The 27,983-nt window shown below is 37.0% G+C and overlaps 1 long non-coding RNA gene across 1 annotated transcript in view; it reads left to right on the top strand.

Moving 5' to 3' along the window:
* Positions 1–27,983, top strand: part of LOC128638350 (uncharacterized) — a 206,351-nt gene that overhangs the window by 77,813 nt on the left and 100,555 nt on the right. The window contains exon 3 of the long non-coding RNA XR_008399087.1: positions 19,565–19,641. This is a non-coding gene — a long non-coding RNA (uncharacterized LOC128638350). The remainder of the gene's footprint in view (positions 1–19,564; positions 19,642–27,983) is intronic.

Genomic DNA, 27,983 nt, shown 5'->3' with positions numbered 1-27,983 from the left:
AAAAACACTAAGATAAGGGGGCAGTCTGCAGAAGCTTTAATACAACGTAATCACAGAGGTAACAAGTATATGAATACAAAATAAATAAAAGAAGAAATAAAGAGATTATATATTATTTTGAAGATGAACAATTTCCAAGTAGACTTGCAGTCCTTGCAGTGAATAAAAAAGTATTAAACATGTAATGATTAAACATACAATTTTATAATTATAAAAATAAATAGTGATTGAAGTTAGATCCAAATACAAATGGAACAGGACCTGTAACTGTGGATGTATCAAGCCAAAGTATAATGCAGAAAGAAAAACAGCAATCAGATATATAAGTCAGTCAAGCTATTGGCAACTGGAACAAGAGCTACCGCTAGGCTGGAGCAGTCTAATTAGATTAGGGCAATCTAGTATATTGCAAACAAGGGTGCTAGAACAAGATAATATGTAAAGCTACAGCATTTTGGTTACACCAACTTAGTCCCCTTTTGCAAACACTCGGCTAGAGTTCTGCGGCCAAGTGGTGCGTCAGCTACGCGTGTATTTTTACCCCCGCACCTTTTAAATACCGTTGGTATTTAGAGTTCACAGAAGGGCTGCATTAGGCTCCAAAAAGGGAGCGTAGAGTATAATTTACCGCCACTGCAACTCTCAATACCAGCGGTGCTTACGGACGCGGCCAGCTTCAAAAACGTGCTTGTGCACGATTCTCCCATAGGAAACAATGGGGCAGTTTGGGCTGAAAAAAAAACTAACATCCTGCAAAAAATCAGCGTTCAGCTCCTAACGCAGCCCCATTGTTTCCTATGGGAAAACACTTCCTATGTCTGCACCTAACACCCTAACATGTACCCCGAGTCTAAACACCTTACACTTATTAACCCATAATCTGCCGCACTCGCTATCGCTGACCCCTGCATATTATTTTTAACCCCTAATCTTTCGCTCCGTACACCGCCGCAAACTACGTTATCCCTATGTACCCCTAATCTGTTGCCCCTAACACCGCCGACCCCTATATTATATTTATTAACCCCTAATCTGCCGCCCCCAACGTCGCCGCCACCTACCTACAATTATTAACCCCTAATCTGCAGACCGGACCTCACCTCTACTCTAATAAATGTATTAACCCCTAAAGCTAAGTCTAACACCCCCCTAAATTAAATATAATTTTATTCTAACGAAATAAAATAATTCTTATTAAATAAATTAATCCTATTTAAAGCTAAATACTTACCTGTAAAATAAACCCTAATATAGCTACAATATAAATAATAATTATATTGTAGCTATTTTAGGATTAATATTTATTTTACAGGCAACTTTGTATTTATTTTAACCAGGTACAATAGATATTAAATAGTTAATAACTATTTAATAGTTACCTAGTTAAAATAATTACAAAATTACCTGTAAAATAAATCCTAACCTAAGTTACAATTAAACCTAACACTACACTATCAATAAATAAATTAAATAAACTACCTACAATTACCAACAATTATATCAACTAAACTAAATTACAAAAAAACCCACACTAAATTACAAAAAACAAACACTAAATTACAAAAACAAGCAAACACTAAATTACAAAAAATAAAAAAAAGATTACAAGAATTTTAAACTAATTACACCTACTCTAAGCCCCCTAAAAAATAACAAAGCCCCCCAAAATAAAAAAAAATGCCCTACCCTATTCTAAAATAAAAATTGTAAAGCTCTTTTACCTTACCAGCCCTTAAAACGGCCTTTTGCGGGGCATGCCCCAAAGAATTCTGCTCTTTTGCCTTTAAAAAAAAACATACAATACCCCCCCAACATTGCAAACCACCACCCACATACCCCTAATCTAACCCAAACCCCCCTTAAATAAACCTAACACTAAGCCCCTGAAGATCTCCCTACCGTGTCTTCACCACGCCGGGTATCACCGATCCGTCCAGAAGAGGGTCCAAATTTTTCATCCTATCCGGCAAGAAGAGGAGATCCGGACCGGCAAACATCTTCATCCAGATAGGATGAAGACTTTGGACCCTCTGGAGGAGCTCTTCTTGCCGGATAGGATGAAGACTTCGGACCCTCTTCTGGACGGATCGGTGATACCCGGCATGGTGAAGACAAGGTAGGGAAATCTTCAGGGGCTTAGTGTTAGGTTTATTTAAGGGGGGTTTGGGTTAGATTAGGGGTATGTGGGTGGTGGGTTGTAATGTTGGGGGGGTTGGGTATTGTATGTTTTTTTTTTTACAGGCAAAAGAGCAGAATTATTTGGGGCATGCCCCGCAAAAGGCCCTTTTAAGGGCCGGTAAGGTAAAAGAGCTTTACAATTTTTATTTTAGAATAGGGTAGGGCATTTTTTTATTTTTATTTTGTGGGGCTTTGTTATTTTTTTAGGGGGCTTAGAGTAGGTGTAATTAGTTTAAAATTCTTGTAATCTTTTTTTATTTTTTTAAATTTAGTGGGGTTTTTTTTTGTAATTTAGTTTAGTTGATATAATTGTAGGTAATTGTAGGTAGTTTATTTAATTTATTTATTGATAGTGTAGTGTTAGGTTTAATTGTAACTTAGGTTAGGATTTATTTTAACTAGGTAACTATTAAATAGTTATTAACTATTTAATAGCTATTGTACCTGGTTAAAATAAATACAAAGTTGCCTGTAAAATAAATATTAATCCTAAAATAGCTACAATATAATTATTATTTATATTGTAGCTATATTAGGGTTTATTTTACAGGTAAGTATTTAGCTTTAAATAGGATTAATTTATTTAATAAGATTTCTTTTATTTTGTTAGATTAAAATTATATTTAATTTAGAGGGGTGTTAGGGTTAGGGTTAGACTTAGCTTTAGGGGTTAATACATTTATTAGAGTAGCGGCGAGGTCCGGTCGGCAGATTAGGGGTTAATAATTGTAGGTAGGTAGCGGCGATGTTGGGGGGGCAGATTAGGGGTTAATAACTATTATGTAGGTGTCGGCGGTGTTAGGGGCAGCAAATTAGGGGTACATAGGGATAATGTAGGTGGTGACGGTGTGCGGTCGGCAGATTAGGGGTTAAAAAATTTAATAGAGTGGCGGCGATGTGGGGGGACCTTGGTTTAGGGGTACATAGGTAGTTTATGGGTGTTAGTGTAGTTTAGAGCACAGTAGTTAAGAGCTTTATGAACCGGCATTAGCCCAGAAAGCTCTTAACTCCTGGCTTTTCTCTGCGGCTGGAGTCTTGTCGTTAGATATCTAACGCTCACTTCAGCCAAGACTCTAAATACCGGCGTTAGGAAGATCCCATTGAAAAGATAGGATACGCAATTGGCGTAGGGGGATCTGCGGTATGGAAAAGTCACGGCTGGAAAGTGAGCGTTAGACCCTTTCATGACTGACTCTAAATACCAGCGGGCGGTAAAAACCAGCGTTTGGACCCCCTAACGCTGGTTTTGACGGCTAAAGCAGAACTCTAAATCTAGGCGACTGTAATTTAAACAAGAGGTAGCAGTTTCCAGCAAACATTATCCAGTAGACCTAGAAGGATCATACATGGAATTCTGACTTTAAGGGGCCGAATTATTATTTTCTGGCAGACATGATACACTGTAGCGTATCATGTCTACCAGACATCACTGAATGTTGACAACATACGTTGTCGGCATTTAAGATTGCACAAGCAGTTCTAGTCAACTGCTTGTGCAATGCCGCCCCCTGCAGATTCCCCCTGAAGGCTCACACAGAAACAGGGGCATCAGGGACCATTCGGCCCTTGATAAATCAGCCTCTAAGAGTTAAAACTGAAGCATTTACTGATATGATCAGAATGGAGCAATTGCAAACTAAATGCATGTGATTCTGTAAATATAAGCAAAAAAATAAATAAAAATGATATAGACCATATAAATACATTTTGGTCTGTTTGCAAATTTTAAGAAACAACTGCCTTGTTATGTCCAAATGTGTAATTATGGCAGGGGGTTGAAATGCGTAAAATCTAACTAGTGGGAATCCCATTTATTGTTCCTGCCAACTGCTTTTAGATTTGGATTTTCAATAAATGCTTGTGTTTTTACTTAGAGTGTCCTAGACTCTTCTGATTTTCTACAAAATTCCAATGTATAGTCAACTATTATACATTACAAACTGTGATTAAAGGGCTGATTTGTTGTATCACTAAATCTAAAACTCCCCCTTAAGCTGTGATTACTTACTTCTGCACTAGCTAGATCTGCAGCATGATGTGTACCCACCAGAAGGTGTGTGTGTGTGTGTGTGTGTGCACATGATGCCCATATTAATATAAAAAAAGGTGTAGACAGCTTCTTTTTGTTTTCTTTTACATAAAGTGGTCAATAGTACAGTACAGTGTGACACAATAGTATGTTTTGGCTGTGGCCATTATGTCTCTTTATGCAGAGAATGGATTTTAGTGTTTGGAAATTGGGGTGAGTCTGGATTTAAGACTTCTGTGATATCTTCTAGAGGGATTAGGAGGTGGGATAGCAGTAGTTTCAGTGACACTGAAATTAAAAGTAAAAAAAGTAAAATAGAATATGAAAATGAGGAGTTCATGAAGTGTGAGACAGAGGAGAGATAGATGATCAAATAAAGCGGCTATGTTGGTAGGTGGGGGAAGCATTTTGTGATAAAGTTGCAATAGAGAAAATACACTAGAGACGCTTGGATAATTCCGGGACAGTGGAATCATAAACTGCTATATTGTAGTCATATTGGTATAAGGGTTCCAAGGATAGAAAACAGAGTAGTCAGGCAGCAAAGTAATTTATAAAGTGTGTAGGCCATCCAGCAGTACAATATATAAATACTTTACTTAGAGGAAAGGATGAGCATATGCCACTTTCACACACTTCCAAAAGAAGAAAGAAATAGGGGGCATGCAGTGAAGAAATGGGGGGGGGGGCATACACTGGAGAAATAGGGGGCATTTATCTCCAGGCATAGGGGATGCAGCTGATTTGAAGGCCTCCAATTGATAGTGCAGCAGGGGACAGTAGTGGACCTACTCAACATGCTGCTCTGTATAATGATTTTCAGGACAGATGATAGATAGATGATGGATGTATGGATGGATGAATGGATGGATAGATGGATGGTTAGATAGATAGATAGATAGATGATGGATGGATGGATAGATAGATGTACCTGCAAACTGAACTAATAAAATGCTCCCCTGCATTAGGATTGTACAAATTCTGCACACACCTATTGTATAGACTGACTGCTATGGGCACCCCAACCACTTGGGCCCTGCTGCACCAATGGTAGATCCGCCCCTGGCAGCGTAAACTCTTTATGGAAGAGAATAAGATGAGTGTTTTTGAAAGTCAGGAAGTTGAGAGAATTAAAGATAAAAAGGCTACATACTGAAGAGAGTTTGTTGCAGGCAGAATTCTATATGGCACATTTTAAAGGAATGTTCTTCTTTATCTTTAACTAGCAAAGTATAGATATGTATGTTTTTTACATTCCCCTTGTTAAATGTTTTGAAACATATACATGAATGAATAATAGCAGTGATGTGGGGCTGGGGTATGGGGAGACATATCCTGTTGCATTAATTTGAAAAAAAAAGTATGGTAGAAAATATAAGTGGTATAGGATGCAAAAACGAAATATGAGTGATTAATGAGAATGAGGTGAGGACAGGATGAATGGGTTTATAGGTACTGGATGTGAAGTGGGGTAAGGTGAGAAGACATAAATATATGTATGAGCCAGTAAAAAAGCAGAACATGCTGTGAGGAAAACAGGTTACAAATAATGACATAAATTATAAAAGGTTTCTTATTTTTATCAATTACTCTTTGTTCAAATCTTGTTGAATTCTTCTATAATTTTAGAGCTGTCACTTTAAAGATGGTTATATAAAATGATGGGGAATATCTCCAATACAGTGTTGCATTCCTGACTTACACAGCTGAACTATTATACTGAATATTTAATTCCACATATAAAGTTTAATTATACACAGGGAAAAATCTTTGCAATGCACTTTAAGTATTCACGCCACATATCAAGAATGGGAACTGCAAAGACCAAAACCAAGAGATACAAATAAACCATAGCATTATATAAGTTTAAAATAATTTAGTTGAGGGGATAGGAGTTTGTGAACGTTATATTCTAAGCAAAATAAAGAGCTTTTTCTAGTATAAACACACTTTAAGCAGAAATAAAAGATACAGTAGTGTTATAGCCATAAGCAGATTAATACTTAATACTGTGCCTCGTGGTATGTATATTAATTCATTTAATTAATGCTGCCACTTATGACAACTTAGAGAAAAGGGGATATTTCCCCTACAATACTAAACCCCTGCTAACAATAAATATTTTATGTGAGCTATATTCATATGCGCCTTTTTTTATATTTAAGGTTTTTTTTTTTAAATTACGTTTTCCATCTATAGACCTCAAATTGGAAGTGGCTAGCATTGGCTATGATAGCACTGCATGTTCTATGGCTATTGGCAAATATTAATAATAATTACCTTTAAAGGGACAGTCTACAGCAGCATTTTTATTGTTTTAAAAGATAGATAATCCATTTATTACCCGTTTCCCAGTTTTGCATAACCAACACAGTTAAAATAATATACTTTTTACCTCTGTGATTACCTTGTATTTAATCCTCTGCAAACTGCCCTCTTATTCTAATTATTTTGACAGACTTGCATTGTAGCCAGTCAGTGCTGACTACTAGGTAACTCCACGTGTGTGAGCACAATGTTATCTATATGACACACATGAACTAACACCCTCTAGTTGTGAAAAACTGTCAAAATGCATTCAGATAGAGGCGGCCTTCAAGGTCTAATACATTTGCATATGAACCTCCTAGGTTTAGCTTTCAACTAAGAATACCAAGAGAACAAAGCAAAGTTGGTGATAAAAGTAAATTGGAAAGGTGTTTAAAATGACATGCCCTATCTGAATCATGATAGTTTATTTTGGACTAGACTGTCCCTTTAAAGGGACAATAAAGTCAAAATCAAAGTTATGTGATTCATATAGAGAGTGCAATTTTTTTTATATATATATATATATATATATATATATATTTATTACGGAAACACAAGTTCAAACAAATAAATATAAGCACATATAGCATCAAATTACACAAATATTATCTCTCATATTCTGATATATGTACCATATAACTAAAATCAACATACTATCAGAGAGTGATACAATTAAAACTATATGACACCAAAAGAAAACAGTATGGTAATTTCCATTCATAACAAAAAAAGTTCCCTAGTATATTCTTAACAAAGCCTGTTAAGCTTGCCAAACAAATACAGGATTTAAGTGAGATAATATCTTTTAGCTGTATATGAGCTGCACATTTTTAAATACAAGACATTGTTGCTATATAGGGTAAGTTAATACACTAAAAGATGTATCAAAACTAATCAAATACCCTTCAGAGTTAGAACAGTGTTTCTAATTTAAGAAACGGTCATCAAGTTCACATATTTATACCGATCAGAACGATGTCCATGGGTAGCAAGAAATGATGGCATGATACATTAAAGGAACACTGAACCCAGTCCCTCCTACTTAATGACTCAACAAGAGCATACAACCCTATTGTCTTACTTTTTATTGTTCAGCTTAATAAATTCCAATCATTTATTTGTACCAAACAAGGCCCATTTTGAGCATCTAACAGGAATTAAATCAGAATTTGACTGTCTTAATAATCCAAATTAGATAACCCCAAGCTATGTTATCATTTAATAACACCATGATGATATTAAGATACTCTGACCGTAGTCTACCGCCGTGTTCAATAATTGACAGCTATGGCCTTCCTTATCTGATTTTATCTGAGTGCAATTTTAAAAAACTTTCCAATTTGCTTCTACTATAGAATATGCTTTGTTCTTTAGTGTATATTATTGGTATAAACATTGTTGCTAACATTACTGCCAGATGGCTAAAGACGTGCACGCTCATGAACTTACAGTGTTACTCTCTAACAAATACTTAGGCATGTATTTATCAAGCCGTCAACCGCAAATACGGAAGTTATCAAATAATTAGCAGGTACGCTCAGCACTTTTCCGTCCCAGCGTAACTGGTTTTCAATCCGCCGCCCTGGAGGCCGCGGATACCATAGGAATCAATGGGAGTTGGAAAGCAGCGAGAGCTCATGTTTGCTGCTGCCCGATATCCCATTGATTCCTATGGTAATGTCTACACCTAACACCCTAACATGTACCCAGAGTCTAAACACCCCTAATCTGCCCCCCTACACCGCCGCCACCTACATTATACTTATTAACCCCTAATATGCCACCAGACACCGCCGCCACCTATATTATACTTATTAAGCCCTAAACCGCCGCTCCGGGAACCCCGCCGCAACTAAATAAAGTGCTTAACCCCTAAACCGCCGCTCCCGGAGCCCACCGCCACCTACATTATACTTATTAACCCCTAATCTGCCCCCCTTACACCGCCGCCACCTACATTATATTTATTAACCCCTAATTTGCCCCACCCTACACCGCCACCACCTACATTATATTTATTAACCCCTAATCTGCCCCCCCTACACCTCCGCCACCGACATTATATTTAGTAACCCCTAATCTGCCCCCCCTACACCGCTGCCACCTTCATTATATTTATTAACCCCTAATCTGCCCCCCTCCTACACCGCCGCCACTATATTAAATGTATTAACCCCTAAACCTAAGTCTAACCCTAACCCTAACACCCACTAACTTAAATATAATGTAAATAAATCGAAATAAATTATTCCTATTTAAAACGAAATACTTACCTATAAAATAAACCATAAGCTAGCTACAATATAACTAATAGTTACATTGTATTGTAAGGATTCCAGTTCACCTTTTCCAGCTCTCCTTATCACCTGTTCTCTTCTTGCCTGTATTTAAGACATCACCTGACTGCAAACAGGTGCTTAGTTATTGCACTTGTAGCAGTTCCTGCAACTCTGCATACCTGCACTATTGTGTTCTCATTCAAGCCAAGTTTTACATTATAAATCTCGAAGGATTCTCTACAGCTTTCCATCTCTGTGGATTTCTTTGATGAACTTTTGTCAACTTTACTACAGTAACGTATCTTTCATTTTGGCAGTCTTTTTCAAGTGACCTGCTGTGTTTGCTGCTCTGCTGCAGCGGATCATAAAGCCACTCCGCATCAACCAGCTTACCATTCCTAGAGACTCTCCTATAAAGGATTACTTTCCCAGGTCTGTACTACAACCTTCTGTAAGATCCACGTTAAGTTTGTACAGACTTTTACTTTACAAGTATTCTGTCAAATTCGCGGCGTCTGCCGCTGTCACTCAAGTGTTCCGCTCCTCCCACCTTCCTGAACGCAGCACCGCTCCAGTGCGGTTTCCTGACACAGCTCCTGCTCTCATCTCTTCACTGCCTGTGCAGCATAGGGAGCCTTTCGCATACTATAACTACCTAACACGCTACAGTGGCTTCTGAGTTCTGTCTTATGGAAGTTTCTCTGCTCAGGTTTTCTTGAGTCATATTATTTTTGAAAGCTTTGACTGCCTATCCTTTTTGTTTATCCTGGAAGTGTGTTATATAAATAATTTACATTTTGATGCATGAACTGCAACCCCGTATCCAATGTTATATATGAACTCTATGTTCTTGATTAACTCTCCTATGTTGAATTTGCTTTTGGAGATAATCTTTATAACTAAGAGTAATTTAATTTAAAATTAATTTTCACCTTTTATACATACAGTCTATGCAAAGTAATAGCCTGTTTTACAAGGTGATACATCCACTCACTAGTAAGTCTGCAGTTGTGGTCCTTATACCTTTACACAAGGCAATTTAATTCCAGACCTCACAGAATAACTAAGCCTACTATGGATCCAGCAGACCTGCCTAACATAGTTTATAATCTATCTCATAGAGTGGATGAACTCACTCAAGGATTGAGGGAATTAAAGGCTGAAAACGACAGTCTAAAGAAAGCTATGAAGGAGATATCATCCCCTAAGTCACAGCCTACTGATTCAACACTCGAACCACGAATCTCCCCTCCGGATCCCTTTAATGGGGACAGAGCATTCTATCGTCAATACAGAAATGCTTGCCTTTTAACATTCAACTTAAAACCTCTGACCTACCCTAATGATAGAGTGAAGGTACTGACTATGATTTCCTACCTACGAGGGGAACCCCGTGCTTGGGCTGATACCCTCTTCGAGACTAATAGTCTGATTCTCTCTTCTCTGCAATCTTTTTTGGCTGTTATGGATGAGCTGTACTCTGATTCAAATGTCCAGCTCACTGCTGAGACCAAGCTTAGGAAACTTAAACAAGGCAACCGCCCTGTTGAATGTTACATAACGGACTTTAAACAGTATGCTACCGACAGTCAGTGGAACACCATAGCATTGAAGAATCAATTTCGCTTAGGCCTCTCCGATCTAGTGAAAGACGAACTTGCCCGCACTGAGCTTCCTGAGTCTTTGGAAGGTCTCATTAGACTCTCAATGCAGATTGATCGGCGGCTGAGAGAAAGAAAGTCAGAACGTCATTACAGTGATACCACTCATAGAAGATCTGTCATGCCGACACATACATCTCATCCCTCAACTTCAACCAACCCTAAGCCTATGGAGATAGGTGTCTTCAGAGGACCCCTCTCTTCTGAAGAGAGATTCAGAAGAAAGTCTAGAGGCTTATGTATGTACTGTGGCTCCTCTTCTCACTCAATCCGTGAGTGCACCTCCCTGCACAAGAATAAAAACAGTAAGTCTCATACTTCTCTGACGTCCTTCATTGTGCATGATCAGCCAGCTCATTGTATTTTACCTCTCTCATTACAGTGGGACAAGAGGCATGTGAAGACAGAGGCAATAATTGACACCGGAGCTCAAGGCAATTATATTGATGCTTCCCTTGTAATGAGTAATAAAATACCTCTAAGCAGAAAACTGTCTCCTGTCTCTATTAAAGTAGTTGATGGTTCTGAAATTTCTTCCGGTCCTATCACTCACCACACTATCCCCATTCTTGTAACTACTGTTGGTTTACACCAAGAATACATCACCTTTGATGTTATTACTTCGCCTCTGTTTCCCATTGTTTTAGGAATACGCTGGTTGCAGTTACATGAACCAGATATCACTTGGAACTCCCTACAACTCGATTTTAATTCATCCTACTGCAAGCAGACCTGTTACCAACATTGTTCCTTACTACACCTGTCGGAAACCACACATATTCCAAGTGTTTATTTGAAGTTTTCTGATGTCTTCAGTAAGAAAGAAGCGGAAACTCTCCCGCCTCATCGCTCCTATGACTGCCCCATTGATCTAAAACCGGGCACCTCACCACCGTTTGGTCATCTTTACCCACTGTCACAACCAGAATTGGATCATCTTAAGTGCTATCTGGATGAGAACTTAAAAAAGGGTTTTATTCGTCCCTCTGTTTCTTCAGCTGCTTCTGGATTTTTCTTCGTAAGAAATAAGGACAACTCCCTACGCCCCATTATTGACTTCAGAGAACTAAACAAAATAACCATCAAAAACCGCTATCCGTTGCCACTTATACCGGAATTAATTGAAAGGCTTCAGCATGCTAAAGTATTTACTAAACTGGACTTGAGAGGAGCTTATAATCTTGTCAGGATAAGGGAAGGCGACGAGTGGCTGACCGCTTTTAGAACTCGGTACGGCCTTTTTGAATACCTGGTCATGCCATTCGGACTCACTAACGCGCCTGCTAACTAACGCGTCTGCTACCTTCCAGTTCTTTGTGAACGATATCTTCCACGATCTACTTGATGTTTGTGTTATAGTGTACCTGGACGACATTTTGATCTATTCCAAGAACATGGAAGAACACATAAAACATGTCAGCTGGATACTCTCCCGTCTTCAAGTGCATCGACTTTATGCAAAGCTGGAGAAATGTGTCTTCCATACCACTGAAATTGATTTTCTAGGTTATACCATAGGACCCCAGGGCATACAAATGAAAGATAACAAAGTTGATTCCGTCAAAACCTGGCCTCAACCCACGAATAGGAAAGATCTGCAACGCTTCCTTGGATTCAGCAATTATTACAGGAAATTTATTAGGAATTTCTCTCATAAAGTTAAGCCTTTAACCTCACTCACTAGTGTTTGTGTTCCTTTTCATTGGAACGATGCCGCATCTAAAGCTTTTCAATCACTCAAGGATTCTTTCACCTCTGCTATGATTCTGCAGTTTCCTGATCCTTCTCTGCAGTTCACTCTTGAGGTGGATTCTTCGGACTATGCTGTTGGTGCAGTTTTATCACAACGAAAAGACCTTCAAAAACCACTTCATCCCGTGGCTTTCTACTCAAAGATACTCTCTTCTGCAGAGATGAACTACTCTATCGGTGAAAAGGAGCTACTCGCCATCAAGAGAGCTTTCGACAACTGGAGACATTTGCTAGAGGGCACGTCTCTTCCTATTCTGATATATACTGATCATCGCAATCTTGAATTTCTAAATAAGAACAAAACTCTTTCAGGCAGACAAGTTTGCTGGAGCTTATATTTCAGCAGGTTCAATTACCAAATCATATACCGACCTGGATCTAGGAATGGTAAGGCTGATGCGCTCTCCAGAAGGGATCCAAGACCAATTAACACCCAAGAGCCTACCTCAATTATCCCAGCTGAAAGATTCATTGGTCTTCTACCCTCTTTTGAATCGCAAGTACAACACTCTCTACTCTCCGACACAGAGATTCCTATCCAACAACTTACCCACCGCGATAACTTGTACTACCATGGTCAGAAACTATATATACCAAAAGATCTTAGGAATGATGCAATAAGACAACACCATAATCCTCCTCTTATCGGACATCCTGGTATAAAGAAAACGAAATCCCTTCTTGACCGTTTATATTGGTGGCCAGATATGGTTTCTACAGTTAAATCCTATATACAAAACTGCACCATCTGCATTACTTCTAAAAAAGAAAGGAACAAACCGTACGGTCACCTTCTACCTATTGAAATACCCAACAGACCTTGGCTTCATATTGGAATGGACTTCCTTGTGGAACTACCATTGAGTTCTGGTTTTAATACCATTCTAGTTGTCACAGACATTCTGACTAAAATGGCGATTTTCATTCCATTTCATAAATTACCAACCTCCAGTGAAACAGCTGAACTGTTTCTGAGTTCTGTTGTTAGGTACCACGGTCTTCCAACTATTATAACAACTGACCGGGGTACTCAGTTCACCTCTAAATTTTGGAAACATCTTTCCCAACATCTTCAAATTGACCATCGTCTGAGTACGGCATTTCATCCACAAACTAATGGGCAAACTGAGAAACTGAACCAATGGCTTGAGCAGTATCTCCGCTGTTACTGCTCATACCACCAAACCAACTGGGCACACTACCTATACATGGCTGAGTTTGCCTACAACAATTCCAACCACAGTTCCACTAACCTGTCACCATTTTTTGCAAATTATGCATTTCACCCCAATTTCAGCATTCAAGATTGTGAGCCAGCTAATTCTCCAAAAGTTGATGACCTCTTGCAAACCATAGCGGAGAATTTCCATTTCCTAAAAAGGAATATACAAACCGCTCAAGCTTCACAGAAAAGGTACTACGACTTACGCAGAAGACCAGCTCCCACTTATGTGGTTGGAGATAGGGTTTGGCTCTCCACCAAAAACATTAAAATACCAGTTCCTTCTAAGAAACTTTCCAGTTTATACATTGTTCCATTCCTTATCACCCGAGTTGTTAACCAGAATGCAGTTACCTTGGAACTTCCCTCCACCTTGCCTATACATTCGACCTTTCATGTGTCATTGTTGAAACCGGCCACTGATTCGACTCCTACCAGCAGTATCCCGCCTCCTGCGGCCTCAGCATTGGACTCTGATTCCTTTGAAATCCAGGATCTTCTTGATTCTAGAATCTGCAATGGGCAATTACAATATCTAGTTTGCTGGAAAGGTTTCACCCCTGATGATGACACCTGGGAACCATATACTCACATTGATGCTCCTCGTCTTCTTTCCAGATTTCATAGACGCTACCCTCAACTTCCGAAGCATCAAGCCGAGGATCGGCTTCCTTGATGGGGGGCGTATGTAAGGATTCCAGTTCACCTTTTCCAGCTCTCCTTATCACCTGTTCTCTTCTTGCCTGTATTTAAGACATCACCTGACTGCAAACAGGTGCTTAGTTATTGCACTTGTAGCAGTTCCTGCAACTCTGCATACCTGCACTATTGTGTTCTCATTCAAGCCAAGTTTTACATTATAAATCTCCAAGGATTCTCTACAGCTTTCCATCTCTGTGGATTTCTTTGATGAACTTTTGTCAACTTTACTACAGTAACGTATCTTTCATTTTGGCAGTCTTTTTCAAGTGACCTGCTGTGTTTGCTGCTCTGCTGCAGCGGATCATAAAGCCACTCCGCATCAACCAGCTTACCATTCCTAGAGACTCTCCTATAAAGGATTACTTTCCCAGGTCTGTACTACAACCTTCTGTAAGATCCACGTTAAGTTTGTACAGCCTTTTACTTTACAAGTATTCTGTCAAATTCGCGGCGTCTGCCGCTGTCACTCAAGTGTTCCGCTCCTCCCACCTTCCTGAACGCAGCACCGCTCCAGTGCGGTCTCCTGACACAGCTCCTGCTCTCATCTCTTCACTGCCTGTGCAGCATAGGGAGCCTTTTGCATACTATAACTACCTAACATGCTACAGTGGCTTCTGAGTTCTGTCTTATGGAAGTTTCTCTGCTCAGGTTTTCTTGAGTCATATTATTTTTGAAAGCTTTGACTGCCTATCCTTTTTGTTTATCCTGGAAGTGTGTTATATAAATAATCTACATTTTGATGCATGAACTGCAACTCCGTATCCAATGTTATATATGAACTCTATGTTCTTGATTAACTCTCCTATGTTGAATTTGCTTTTGGAGATAATCTTTATAACTAAGAGTAATTTAATTTAAAATTAATTTTCACCTTTTATACATACAGTCTATGCAAAGTAATAGCCTGTTTTACAAGGTGATACATCCACTCACTAGTAAGTCTGCAGTTGTGGTCCTTATACCTTTACACAAGGCAATTTAATTCCAGACCTCACATGTACCTAGCTTAGGGTTTATTTTTATTTTACAGGCAAGTTTGTATTTATTTTAACTAGGTACAATAGGGACAAGTTATGTTGTCTATTTATTGACCTGTATTGAATGTGATATCAAGTGCCAACTCCCTTAAATGGACCATTATTGAATTGGTCAAATGTAAGGAAAGAGATGGTGACAGAGATAGATTACTGGCTAAGAGAGAGGTTTTTGGATACACAGGCTCAGGACTGGAGTACCTGATGGACTAAACTCTGAATATGATTTGAACAATTTCTAGGAGTAGTAGTCCTGGGTCTATGTATAAAACATCCATATTGTTTATGATTTTGGTCAGCTTTGTACCCAACATAAGTTTTGTATTTGGACACTGAACAACTAGAAAATAACCGGTATAACTACAAGTTAGCTTAACATTTATTTAATGTTTCTGGAGTATATATTAGCCTCCAAGAAAGAGTGAATGTTCACTAGCATAATTGGAGGTATATAGTTTGTGCTGTACCCAGATATATAACAGCTATGAGGAACTTTTTTGACTAGTATCTAATACATTTATCATATAACATTCTGTATATTTTTATTATTTACATGTCAAATTTGAAGGCACTATTTGTATCTGTACTTTATTTAATTGATTTAGAAGGTTTATTGTCTGTGTTAGATATATTAAAGTAGAGGCACTTGATCAAAGAGAGTTAACATTATACGTATGTATGGAGTGAATTACCCAATTAGTTTCAAGTGTTAATACGTCTCTTTAGTTCATTGTCCTCACACATTGTTAATATGTTCTGCAAATACCTTTTTAATACACATCAGCTGAATTTTTGCATATATACTGAAGTTTGATTATGTGAGTTATTGCTATTTGTATGATTTGTGTTTCATACGGTTGTTACTATGGCAATAGTGTGTGTGTGTGTGGGCTCCACTACAGGTAAAGGTTTTCTGTTTTAACCAATCAGTATGCACTAATAGGCATATAAGACTGATGGTAACCTGAGACTACAGCTATGATTATGGCTTTCTGAGCTGAAACATGTCAGCAGTCAGTACCTAGAGTGGAGTTCACACCACTCACATCGCCACTGGAATTCTACGTTTTGTATCCCTTTTTTACTCTGCAATAAAATTTCTACAAGTGATTACTGAATGCGAGTGCACCTCATTTTGTACTTTTATTAGGTACAAGAGTTATTAAATAGTTATTAACTATTTAATAACTACCTAGCTAAAATAAATACAAAAGTACCTGTAAAATAAAACCTAACCTAAGTTACAATTATACCTAACACTACACTATAATTAAATTAATTACCTACATTAACTACAATTAACTACAATTAAATAAAATTAAATAAAATTATCTAAAGTACAAAAAAACACTAAATTACAGAAAATAATAAAATAATTACACGTTTTTTAAACTAATTACACCTAATCTAATCCCCCTAATAAAATAAAAAAGCCCCCCAAAATAATAAAAAGCCATACCCTATACTAAATTACGAATAGATCTTAAAAGGGCCTTTTGCGGGGCATTGCCCCAAAGTAATCATCTCTTTTACCTGAAAAAAAGTACACTACCCCCCCAACATTAAAACCCACTACCCACACAACCATCCCTACTCTAAAACCCACCCAATCCCCCCTTAAAAAAACCTAACACTAACCCCTTGAAGATCACCCTACCTTGAGACGTCTTCACCCAACCGGGCCAAAGTCATCCATGAAGCCGGGCGAAGTGGTCCACCAGATGGGCAGAAGTCTTCATCCAAGCCGGGCAGAATAGGTCCTCCAGACGGGCAGAAGTCTTCATCCAGGCGGCATCATCTGTCTTCATCCATCCGGCACTTTGGAATTCTATCAGCCAATCAGAATTAAGGTAGGAAAAATCCTATTGGCTGATGCAATTAATTTAAGTTTAATTTGGACTTTACTTTCCCTTCAAAAAATAAGAAAACAATCATAGAAACTTGGGACATGTGACCATACTGGGCTTCTGAGTTAATAGTCTTAAAATAAAAATTATGTTATGCTGTACAAAATAATAATAATATACCCCCAAACTGTCCCGATTTTCGCGGGACAGTCCCGATTTTATGGGTCTGTCCCCCTGTCCCGGGTTGCTAGCCATCTGTCCCGATTTGCCCCAGGCATTAAAAAAACAAACAAAAAAACAATGAATTACAGATACCCATATATGATGTAGTGTGTGCGTCTATCTGTATCCCTAACTGTGTGTGTGTATCTGTATGTATAAGTTTATGCTACGTAGTGTGTGTGTCTGCATGTATAAATATAAGCTATGTAGTGTGTGTATGTGTATCTGCATGTATAAGTGTGTATCTGCATGTATAAGTGTATGCTATGTAGTGTCTGTGTATCTGCATGTATAAGTGTATGCTGCATGTATAAGTGTATGCTATGTAATATGTGTGTGTGTTTGTGTATCTGCATGTATAAGTGTATGCTATGTAGTGTGTCTGTGTATCTTCGTGTGTGTATGCTATGTAGTGTGTGTGTATCTTCATGTGTAAGTGTATGCTATGTAGTGTGTGTGCATCTGTATGTATAAGTGTATGCTATGTAGTGTGTGTGTATCTGCAGGTATAGGTGTATGCTATGTAGTGTGTGTGTATCTGCATGTGTAAGTGTATGCTATGTAGTGTGTGTGTGTATCTGCTTGTATAAGTGTATACTATGTAATGTGTGTGTATCTGCATGTATAAGTGTATGCTATGTAGTGTGTGTGTGTGTGTGTATCTGCATGTATAAGTGTATACTATGTAGTGTGTGTGTATCTGCTTGTATAAGTGTATGCTATGCAGTGTGTGTGTATCTGTATGTATAAGTGTATGCTATGTAGTGTGTGTGTGTGTATCTGCATGTGTAAGTGTATAATATGTAGTGTGTGTGTATCTGCATGTATAAGTGTATGCTATGTAGTGTGTGTGTGTGTATCTGCATGTATAAGTGTATGCTATGTAGTGTGTGTGTATCTGCATGTATAAGTGTATGCTATGTAGTGTGTGTGTATCTGCATGTATAAGTTTATGCTATGTAGTGTGTGTGTATCTGCATGTATAAGTGTATGTTATGTAGTGTGTGTGTGTGTATCTGCATGTATAAATGTAAGCTATGTAGTGTGTGTATGTGCATCTGCATGTAAAAGTGTGTATCTGCATGTATAAGTGTATGCTATGTAGTGTGTATCTGCATGTATAAGTGTATGCTATGTAGTGTGTGTGTATCTGCATGTATAAGTGTATGCTATGTAGTGTGTGTGTGTGTATCTGCATGTATAAGTGTATGCTATGTAGTGTATGTGTATCTGTATGTATAAGTGTATGCTATGTAGTGTGTGTGTATCTGCATGTATAAGTGTATGTTCTGCAGTGTGTGTGTATCTGCATGTATAAGTGTATGCTATGTAGTGTGTGTGTATCTGCATGTATAAGTGTATGCTATGTAGTGTGTGTGTGTGTGTGTGTGTATGTGTGTGTGTATCTGCATGTATAAGTGTATGCTATGTAGTGTGTGTGTATCTGCATGTATAAGTGTATGCTATGTAGTGTGTGTGTATATCTGCATGTGTAAGTGTATGCTATGTAGTGTGTGTGTATCTGCATGTGTAAATGTATGCTATGTAGTGTGCTACTGTGCATTTTCGCTGACTTTAAAGGCCAGAATCTAGAATATTAATTTGGAATGCAGAGAGCAGTTTTAAAGAATTTATTATTAAATGTCCAATTAAAATAAAAATATTTAGCAATGTCTTTGCAAAGGCTAATTAAATACATAGCTCACATAGCTATACCAGTGGTTTGAGCTTGTGTTTGATTTGCTGCCTGTGTATTAAAATATATGACTTTATTTAGAATGTTATTTATATTACTTTGGTCTTATGATTTTTTAAGCCCCGCCCACCACATTTCAATTTTTTTTGCCGCGGGGGGGTCCCTCTTTTGAATTTTGAATTGTTGGGAGGTATGTTATTATTATTATTATTATTGCTCAAACATCTGACACTTACATTTGGTAAAAATGTTTAATTTACAAGGCTGGATCAGTAGAGAAATGTGGTGGTTCATGGGAAACCTGAGCTTTTGAACCTAACGTGGAACTGCCATGTTTGGGCTTTTGGGATATTCATTAAAAGCTATTTGTGCATTGTATGAGCCATTTCTTTCCAGAAGAAAATGATTTTCAAGCTATAAATTTCTTTCAGTGAGTCATTATTCTAGTTAGTGGCGCTGTATGCTAATGAGCTGCAAAGCATGCCAACTAGTCTGCAATTTTAGGTAGATTAGAAGCTATGGTGACTGAAAATGATCCACCCCTCCATTATAATTCAGTTCATCTACTTATGTAGTTATTATTTATAGTATAATTAAACAGCATACTGGGTTAATTAACTTCTCATTTGCAGGTGAGCTGCTGAGCATACACCGGGACAGGCTTCAGACACTAGTTCACTAGTACTAGTGGTGACACACAACATTACAGGTATTTTTTCTAAGAATTTTACATTTTTTCTAAGAAGCATTTTGCATGTATCATCTTTTTATCTTTCTATCTATATATCTACCTATCTTCATTTCAATAAAGCTGTTGAATTTTTATTGAAACTCCAGGAAATGCATGTCTGTGCAAAATGTATAATTCAATATACATGATCACGGGCTAAAATAACTTCCTTATTCATATTGTATTAATATGTATTTCATGTCTCTTACTGAATGGTAGTGGTAAAAGAAATAAGAAAAAAGAAAATGAACATCCTATTTATTAATTAACTAGTTTAACTAGGCATTTAGAAGTATATATGCATTAAACCCATTAAAAAGCAGCAGATTGACATACAAAACAATGAGCAGATATGAAGCAATTAAATCAATTCAATGACAGAATGAATAACATTATATCACATTATTTTATAGACTGAGTTCCTCACATTTTTCATCCATTCTGACATAAGGATGTCTTTTACACAAAACATTAGTGTCACATTGTCTATAGATGGCAGAAGACTCCACAATATCTAATATAGTATAAAATTAACAGGAAACATAGCCTTAAGCTTCTGCAAAGTGAAATGCCAAATGTCTGTCCTGGAAAGTGTATTTATGGATCTGACTTAGACGATTTGTCTGTATACCCAGTAGCCTAAATTGGCAATTATTGACATTCACAATATCACCCATAATGCAAAAATCTAATGTTGTAATCTCTGCACATGGCACATGGAGTGAAACAAATTCATCACTCTTTGTGCCAGGATTAATTGGCCATGAATACCAACAACAAGTTCTGTTCCTCAAGACACTTAAATAATGTATCACATTATGCTGTGTCACTGGAGAAATTGATCTGATCCTAGATATAAAATATGACACAATGCAGCCATTTTAGTCATTTTCAACAGTTGTACAGTACATATAGTTTGCAATAATTACACATTGTGTGCAAATTATATTTTAATATTTTATGTAGTGACTTTGCGTGAATTTATGCTATCAAATTATTCTTTAACCCATTGGCTGCTGTAAAATATGTTGCAGACGTGTCTGGAGGCTACATGGTTAAGAATATTTGCAATTATGTCAGTGTTAAATATCATTTATTTGTCAAATGCTTCAAACATTTTCTCTCAGGAACTGAGCCAGGATTTTTTTTGGCTTAGTGAGATATGATAAACACTTGTTTTATCTACCATAATACAGATGTATTTATAATCTAAATTTAAAGATTTAGATATACTTTGACATTAAATATGAAAGAGTAACATTTGCACTGAATTTTAAACATGTTTTACAATTGATGGATTGAAGTATGTTTTTTTTTTTACAAATACATTGTGCAATTTAATTCACATTTTTAATAATTGTATTACAAATAATGAAATGTAACAATATTAAACAGCTTTCTATGGCCTAGATTTCAAGTGGAGTGCTAATTTATCGCGTGCCTGCAAAGAGGCAAATTTGCCCATTTGTGGGCGTGCAATAAATAACCAGCCATTACAAGTGGCTGGTTATTACTATCATGAGCTTGGGGTAGCAATAAGCACTTATAAAATTAACCAGAGATCAGATCTCTGGTTAATTTTATAAATGTCCCCCCAAATGCCCCCAAACTTAAGTGTAAGTTTTCTTTTTTTTTTTTATAAATGTAGCACTTAGCAGTATTTGGGGCTAAAGTCCGCGGCTGTGGAGTGTTAGAAAAAAACGGCACTGAAACTGCCTTTACATTGCGGTCTATGGGAACTGTGTGTTCCCTGTAATATATACACATATTAACACAAAAATAAATATGTATATAGTCATATACATATATATTTAAAATTGCCTCCCATCACTGCGTGACTTTCCCCCTTCGCTGCGCTAGTTCTTATGCCATGTCTGACTGCATGAGAACGAGGCTCCTATTGGAGCCTATGGAAGCACGCTCTCATGAGTGCAATGCTTCCGTGCAATGCGAACACGAGGTCGCAATCGCTTTGCACCTCACTTGAAATACCAGCGCACATTAGCATGTTCTGGTATTACTTAGTTGAGCACAAATATCGATATTTATCGCTCAACTTGTAATCTAGCCCTATATGTATGACGAAATACAACTTATTCTGAATAATTGCAAAAATAAATGCATTTTTAAAAGCTACGTCCAGACACTTGCAATAAAACCACATATTTCCTTTGTAATTTTAAAGGAACTCTTTCCTGTTAAAATAAAATCAGTAGTATTCTTATTTACAACAGCAACAATATATGATTTATGGCAATCATTTATATATATTTGTTTTCTGTAAAACAAAGGCAGTGAGAGCTCCCTGGTTAAAAAATGCATTAGGAGATCCCTTTTTTTTTTTACTTATATTAGGTTGTTGCTGAGTTTTGGATTTATAGAGTTGACTTGGTTAAAGGGGCATACTTGTTTAATAATAAAATTCTCTAATGCATTAGAACACTTTATTATTTCAATAATTCTTGCCTGTATCTATTCATTTAACCTGCACAAAGTGAGTAAACATATTTGTAAAGTCCTGCTCCTGTGCATCGGCTCCTGAGCTACCCCTGATTAGCTCTCCAGTTGTGTTTGTAATGTTCTGTAATTCCTGAATAGATTTTATCCATATGGTATATCACTTAAAATGATGCAGCATGTATGAAAAAATAAAAAGATAGAAAAGATATACAATGTAACATTTTCTTTAGAATCCATTTTAAAGGTACATTAAAAATCCAACTGAGATAATTTACCCACGACTTGCAAGGAAATGTGCATCTGGCATGTGCAGATAGTGACTCTCTGTCTTCCTCCTCAGTTCAAGAACATTTACTATAACATTTTACAAGATCTGAGAAAGTGATACAATCACAGTAAAACAAGGTGTGAAGTCATCACTGTTGATGCTGAATGTCTGAATCTTTTTTTTTGCACCTCACAGATAGAACTAAAACGACTAGCTAAATTGTAAATGCACACAGATTAGCTATTTTGTTGACGTGATTTTAGTTTTAAATAATAAAAAAGGCATATGATATAAAACTGTTTCAGGAGTAATTGGGAATTTATATTAATTAACATCCCTTTAAAGGGATAGAAAGGTGGTGTGAAGAAATAATTAGTGACATACAAGCCAAAGTGTGATGTTTAAACACTAGTGTACAGGCCCTAACATCATAGGCGGGTATGCCTCAGAGAAACGGTAATAACTTTTACAAGAATTTTTTTTGCTAATGGAAGTAAATTGCAATTATGCATCTATTTCAAATTGAAATGCATCCATGAATATTTCAAATTTTACCTTTATTTACTTCAAAGGACCAGTAAATACAGTATATTTGCATAATCAACAAATGTATGATAAAAAGACAATGCAATAGCATTTAGTCTGAACTTCAAATGAGTAGTAGCTATGTCTATTTTCACTCACCCTGTATCATGTGACAGTCGTCAGCCAATCACAAATGCATATACACACTCAAAAATTTGAATATTGAAAGACTATGCATGCATTATTGGCATGCACGTGTTGTTATGTAGCCTCCCTCTACTCTCTGCCACTAGTCCCCAGCAGTTGAGGTGGCCCTGCAGTGGCCCACTGTCCCTGAAAAGGCCTTCTTATCTGTAGGCCACCCAGCATTGCAGGGCCTTCAGGGCCAGGATTTCTGACACTGTGTAAGATTTATTAAACTGTAATTCCATACCTAGTCACAATTATGTACTATAAACTAGAGGTAGTAGATTCATGTCTTACCTCATTGGGATAGTTTTACACCTAGAGCACGTCTAAAAGTATGTACTTAAATTTTTCAGGACCCCTTAATTAGCCACTAAACAGTCACTTAGGACTACTGCACTCTGTGAATGCATAATCAGACCCCAAGCTTTATTCACAGAACCTTTGCGGGGCAGATTAGCACATGAGTGCCTTTCTCTGACAACTCTGAGGTGGCAGAGAGAAATCACACCAAAAATGCTCACTCAGGGTGATTGACAGGTCCTTCTCTTGCGCGATTAGACGCACAAGAGAAGGGGGGGGGCATTACACGCTCACTTGAGTGTGTAATGATAACTATGGGCAGCAAATGAACAGGATACGCTACCCATATGCAACGAGACAACTTCTCAACTTAAAAGCTTGTCTGTACGCAGTAAGAGGTGAGGAGGGGGAGCTCCTGTGATCTACTGCACTCCATTTATTGTAATGTAATACTGTGACAGGAGATGAAAACTGCAGTTTTGTTTGTGTGTGTGTATTGGTATACATATAAATAAATAATATACTCTGTGGTACCCACCTGTCTGTGTGTTATTCACAGTGTGATGGATGGAATCAATCATTTTCCCCAATCATTTTTCAGGAGAGCAGCCTAAATAGGTGATCCCTGGGATTAAAATTACTTTATTAAAAGACTTTGGGCTAGATTACGAGTGGAGTGCAAATGTTTGCGCCAAGCAAAAAAGGGCTTATCCCGAGGGTTTACGCTCGTAGGGCTTACCGCTTGTATTATGAGTTGAATGTAAACACAATCGCTTGAACACAATCACAATTTACATAAAAAATACATCACAAAGTATAGTTACACTCATAATAATACTTTCTAATAAAATGCATTCAAACACAATATTGCACAGAAAAGTTTTAAAGGCTCAAAGATATGAGATCTCAGATGTTAGAAAAAAAAGGCAGGATAAGTACTTTAACATTGAGATACACAGATATACATGTCTAAAGATGGATATTTCTGTGTGTGTGTATATATATATATATATATATATATATATATATATATATATATAGGCAGTCTTCAAGGTATAATAAATTAGCATTTTGAACGCCTAGGTTTAGCTTTTAACTAAGAATAGCAAGAGAGCAAAGCAAAATTGGGGATATAAGTAAACTGTGAATTTGTTTAATTACATGCCATATTTTAATAGAAATATTTTTATTTAACTTGACTATCTTTTTAATTAATGCCTCTGTAACATCTTGTAACATATGTATCTGATTAATCAATTGATAGAATAATTTTTAACAAAACTAATCTGCTATTAAAATAATAATTATTTTAACTTTTTCAGTTAAAATTTGTGCCTATTATGCATAAGTATACAGCATTATTAGATTATGAATTATATTTTATTTCATTAAAGGGACAGTCAAGTAAAAAAAAAAAACTTTCATGATTTAAATAGGACATGTAATTTTAAACTACTTTCCAATTTACTTTTATTGCCAATTTTGCTTTATTTTCTTGGTATTCTTAGTTGAAAGCTAAACCTAGGAGGTTCATATGCTAATTTCTTAGACCTTAAAGGCTGCCTCTAATCTGAAAGCATTTTGACCACTAGAGGGTGTTAGTTCATGTGTTTCATATAGATAACATTGAGTTTAGGCACGTGAAGCTCTGATTGGCTAAAAATGCAAGTCTTTCAAAAGAACTGAAATAAGGGGGCAGTTTGCAGAGGCATATATACAAGGTAATCACAGAGGTAAAAAGTATATTATTATAACTGTGTTGGTTATGCAAAACTGGGGAATGGGTAATAAAGGGATTATCTACCTTTTTAAACAACAAAAATTCTGGTGTTTACTGTCCCTTTAAAGCTTGGAGAACCATAACAGAGCGTCTGAGAGAGGATTCTTTTCCTGTCCATATAGAGCAGGTTGAAAGTAAATGGAGTGGTCTAAAGAAAACTTATAAATCGGTCAAGGACCACAATAACAAGTCAGGTAATTATTCCCGTTTTTTGAAATTTCTTGATGCCATGGAGGAGGCGATTGGCAAGATGCTAGAAATAGCACCCGTTGCAACATGCCGAAGCAGCAAAGTCAATGAAAATTCAGCTTCATCATCGTCTACCACACCCAGTCTGATAACGCCTTCAAGAACCTCTCCACCTGTTTCGCTTACTCCTCTTTAAACACCAAGAAGAATAAATAAAAGGAGTATTGAACTCATATCAGATGTCCTTTCAGAATTTAGAGAATATCTACGTGTCAGAAGGAAGGAAAGGATAATAGATAAATAATGGGAATATAATTGATGTAATTTAATCGGAAATGTGAATTATTAAAGTTATACTTTTTTTTTAAGTGCATAATTGTTACACTGAATTACATTTATTAATTTGTTCTTCATTAATAAGTTGCTTAATAAAGGTTAAATTGGATTTTCTGTGTATTTATTTATAAAAGATAAGATGATTTTCTAATTATAATCATAATTAATTATCCATATATATCAGTGTCAGAGAACCTTGGCACAACATTTTTTAAAACTATGGTTATATTGTTGTTACACTTATAACACAATTTATATAATAATTTTTATTTATAATTTAGACATTGTAAATAATATAATTATACTTCAAGAGACAAAGAATTAAAAATAAATGTATTGTTTAAATAGATATATAATCCCTTTATTACCCATTGCCCAGTTTTGGACATAAAACATGTATATATTAATATAATTTTTAACACTGTGATTGCCTTGTTTATAATCATCATCTTACATGTAAGACATTTACTGCTGTGTTGTTAGAATCCATGAGTGAAAGAACAATGTCATATATTTCTCACATGAACAAGCTTTGCCGGATGCGAAATGCAAATACAAAAGCATGTGATAATAGAACTTTCTTTTAAAAAAAAAAAAAATTAAGGTTGTAATCTTGTAAAGTATGCTAATATAAACCTGTTTTTTTTGTGCAAAGCTGTGGAATGGTTAGTAAACACAATATCGTTTTAATCAATAACAATTTTGCTGTTAACAGTCACTTTAAGTGTCTCTAGATAACAAAAAAATTTCAAAGTTACAATTGACTCAATAATGACCAACAAAAGATTCTAGTCTTAACCTTTAAATATTTTTTTAATGTATAACATAACAGACTATATAAAAATTGGTATACAAATATTAAAATAATACAATCAATATATCAATTTTATGCAAATGAAATTGTAGATCGGTATTATTCGCATGCTGTTTTACTCATCCTTTTCAAATATTTATACTACACTACGGATACTGAACACTTGTACTCGTACAATTATTTAATAAAATAAATAGGTGGTGTGCCTAAGCAGCGGCCATGATAGGTCACATATTCTAAGCTTCTAAAAGAGATCAACACGATTCGATATATTTTGTCTGATTTATTCAGTATCCTTAACTAAAGAGCTCATCAACAGACGCATAAAGCCTCACTGAACAGATCCATACCAGAATTCCTATATCTACGATCTCCCAGTGTTGACCTTAGTCGATGAGATATCAGACTGCGGCCTACCTCACATAACATCTGATCCCGCCCCCCGGAGTACGGGGTTAAACAAGCTCAACATAACCACTCTCAACAGGGAAGAATTTTATACCACAATGTATACTCTACTTGCTGGCTTTGAACAACAGATGCAGCACAGCTTCAGTGACCTAATCTTGATAGTCAAGGGGAGAGCCAGTGAGGACCCACCATTGGAACCTTTTACGCTAGTTCCCGCTACAACAATTTAAATTCAGATGCGAGTCAATGAAGCGGTCTCACACTCTCTGCCGGTATCAACTACTTACCCTGTCCCTGACACCGCAATGATGGGAAAAGAGAACTTAGCGACCACTATCTCAGAGATGCATGTGCCTACGTCATTACTAAACCATCACCAGCTTATTCGACTACATACTTACAGCAAGCAGAATACCATGGAGCACACTGCCAATACAGATCAACCTGCTGCACCAGTTCCAAAGTATTATACCTGGTCAGTAGAGAAGGACTTGCTAGAGGCAATTCCTTGGGAGGATGTGACCGGCCCCGAGTGGATTGGAGTATCTGAATCTTTCATATCCTTCACGATCACCGGAGTTTACAGAAGCCTAAAGCAACACATCCCTTGGCAGAAGTTCCGGCTAGATTTGCTGACATGATCTTAGCTCTTGGCACTCACAGACACAAGTCACAGCAGACAGTGTCACTCCAGAAGTCCATTGTAACCTACCATGAGGTGGGATCCTCAGTTTGTCTGCCTAGATCTCTCGGGCCCTTATACCAACACTCTCATGGGCGCTCCTCTTCCTGGACACCCTACACAGTGCAAGTTTTTTGCGGAGTTACGGTACCTGCTCAACAGAACGGACTTAGCAGAAGTGGTGTGGGCTAGTGGGAAAGTTATTCAAGACCCCAAGGAGAACTGATCCCTATTCCTCTCTCAGGGATATTGTTTCCAAGACTCTGATTACTATACTCCCCTTTGTTGGAAGGTTGTATCTGTGTTGTTGTTTTTTTTTTTCTCTTGCCATTATATACATAGCGTTTAATGGTCTTTACTTCACTAC

Source organism: Bombina bombina, chromosome 1, assembly GCF_027579735.1.
Source record: "Bombina bombina isolate aBomBom1 chromosome 1, aBomBom1.pri, whole genome shotgun sequence".
Classification (NCBI taxonomy): domain Eukaryota; kingdom Metazoa; phylum Chordata; class Amphibia; order Anura; family Bombinatoridae; genus Bombina; species Bombina bombina.
This window is presented reverse-complemented; position numbering and strand designations above follow the sequence as displayed.